This window comes from Montipora capricornis, chromosome 7 (assembly GCF_036669925.1).
Source record: "Montipora capricornis isolate CH-2021 chromosome 7, ASM3666992v2, whole genome shotgun sequence".
In the NCBI taxonomy this organism is placed as follows: domain Eukaryota; kingdom Metazoa; phylum Cnidaria; class Anthozoa; order Scleractinia; family Acroporidae; genus Montipora; species Montipora capricornis.
In genome coordinates this window covers 7,802,222-7,804,721 of record NC_090889.1, presented here as the reverse complement: position 1 = coordinate 7,804,721, position 2,500 = coordinate 7,802,222, and the positions used below count along the sequence as shown (strand labels likewise).

The following is a 2,500-nucleotide window of genomic DNA, read 5'->3' as shown; positions in this document are numbered from 1 at the left end:
AGTGTAGAGTGATTAAACACCTCTGAGCTGACCGCAGTTAACGAACGAGCCTTGCAAAAAATAGCCAAAGTTTAATTTTAATCAACAACTAAAACTGCAATTACATGCACAGTAATCTCTTTGACAACATTTTCGGTTTTGAATGGTAATCTTTTCACCCTCTCTCCTCAGTTTCATTAGAAGAGGAAAAAATTAATAAGCTAATATGATTAAAAAGTCAAGCGTAGTATTTGGTAACTCGTAGTAATTCCATAAGTTCCTTTATATGAAGCATTGTTTGTCAAACGAAGGACATTCCCGGGAATGAAAAAGGCTTCAAAGCGAAATTTGCATATTGTTTTAAACGTCATGCCGATCAATAACAACTACGTATATCATATTTCGAGTTTTCGATCACTTCGCAAATTCACCAACAAACTACCGTTTACTAGCACTTGCTTAATCTTTAGCTACCAAAAATGGGAAGAAAATTAAAACAATCGCTTGAACTCCCTATCTTAACACGTTAACAGTTTATGTTAAAGGAAAGGTCTGTATTACGGCATGAATCGGCAATTCGTTTACGAAATGTTTATTGTCGGAAGCGTTGTGAAGATACTTTTCGAAAAAATGATATATCCGGTTATATTTGACACAAATCACACACTGGAAAATTTGGACCATTTACAGACTTCATAAAATGTCTGTAAATAATAAATTTACAGACTTTAACACTTAACGCCATAAATATAAAATCTTTGTAAATTTATTTTACAGATATTTTACAGAGTTTTGTTGAGTAAAGCTCTATAAAATGTTTGTAAAATGTTTATAAATTATTGGAGCTACAACAAGAGGAAATACTTGAAATTTACAGACTTTATAAAATCTTGCAAAAATGTCTATAAATCGAAAATTTACAAAGATTTTACGCCGTTTGGTCATGTCTCATAAAATGTCTGTAAATTGCGCTCTATCATCATGCGTGTCCTGTCTAAGTTACCAAATGGTTTTGGATCTGTATGCTCTGTTCACGATGATTTTGAGTGTCGAATATTTATTACCTAATTAAATTATGTGGGAAACTGTTGAATTAGCCCTGCATGTTGCACTGAGTTCGGTTTATCAAAAGTTCGCCGGTTGCAACCTATAAAATGCCTATCGGTATGTGTTTTAATAGTTCGACTTGGATCAAGTCTTAGGCCCTGTTGATATGGAGAAAAGTTGTCCTCGGAAGATGGTCACCCTCCCAGCGGGGTCTTTAGCTAGCGTTTATGTGAGAAAAGAACTAACCTGTTTCCCTGAGTCAAGAGCTGCCCGGTTCACTTTCGATCATCAGGAGACTGGGAAGATAGTACTCGTGCATTCTCTCATCATCTTGCCTCGACCAAGTTGACTCCACTGAGCGAGCCAAAGTGTTTACATGGAATAAAGTTGGCCTGGCTAGGAGGGCGACCCTACCGTTGACAAAGGGTGACCCGGCTAGGTGGGTTTTCCTTCTAGCCGAGCCATTTTTTTCCTCATGTATACAGTTTACTTAAACCACATTTTATAGGGAAATGTAGGAAAAGTTGGCTGGTCCAGGGTAACTCTGGTAAGCGAGTGACCCTTCTTCCCGGGACAATTTTTCTCCATATAAACGGGTACTTAGGGCCTCACAAGATTAGACCGTTTTAATTGTTTACAACAATTGCAAAGGCCATAAAATCTATGTAAATTAACACAACCCGGCCATAAAATAGTTTTTTTGTGTAAATTTCATGTAAATTGCTGGGATGAATCATGCAAATAACATGTAAATCAAAGCCTTTGTGATATAGGAGTCCCAGCATAGAATGAGATCGAGAAAGTAATGTAGGCTAGTAAGCAGACTTTACCATGCTCCTTGAAAAAAGAAAAAAAAATAGCATTGGTGTTTAGCTGCCCAAATTAATCGTGCAGGTTTCAGTCAAATAACGTGGGTGCTTTCATAGCCCGTAGCTGCAGGTGAGAATTACTACTTATGAAGTAATGATCGAAAATCCGGCAGCCATATTTGTTATTCTAAATGATTAGTATCCAGTCTCTTGAGAAAAACAGAAAAGGAAATCTCAAAAGGAACACACTTTCCCCCGTTCCATATTGTGATTGAGGAAATTTGCTCTGCACCTTTAAAGCAGAAAATTCTCCCCGGTTTTCCACCCAAAATGAAAGCGCCCCAGGAATCGCACTGGGCTCGCAACGGGTTGTGATTGGATGTTGGCACAAAGAGAAGGATTGTGGACATTTCACAATAATTACATGATGCAACAACTTTGTCCGCCATTATGAATTTCCCCGCCGCAAAGACTCTGGGAACGAGATCGGTTTGAATTATCGGTTTGTTTTTCGCGCGGGCGATCAATGCATGTGCTCTGCCTCTCTTTTTCCCTTGTTGGACGACCAAACTTGGATCTTTGCGATTCCTTAACATTTTGTGCGGGTGAAATGGCACGCATTCCACCAAATAAACCCAGTAAACATTGACGGAATCCGGAAGAAA

General features: G+C 38.4%; 2 protein-coding genes across 4 annotated transcripts in view; one reads left to right on the top strand and one right to left on the bottom strand.

Moving 5' to 3' along the window:
• LOC138058144 (probable ATP-dependent RNA helicase DDX60) overlaps positions 1-2,500 on the top strand; it is a 92,916-nt gene that overhangs the window by 493 nt on the left and 89,923 nt on the right. The window lies entirely within an intron of this gene.
• The window catches only part of LOC138058146 (neuropeptide FF receptor 2-like), a 136,876-nt gene that overhangs the window by 120,991 nt on the left and 13,385 nt on the right, over positions 1-2,500 (bottom strand). Inside the window, exon 1 of one of the 3 annotated variants that reach the window (XM_068904033.1) lies at positions 1,273-2,500. This exon is cut by the window's right edge and continues 199 nt beyond it. The exons of the other annotated variants lie outside the window; for them this stretch is intronic. The gene's annotated coding sequence lies outside the window, so the exon portion shown is untranslated. The remainder of the gene's footprint in view (positions 1-1,272) is intronic. 3 annotated transcript variants of the gene reach the window in all.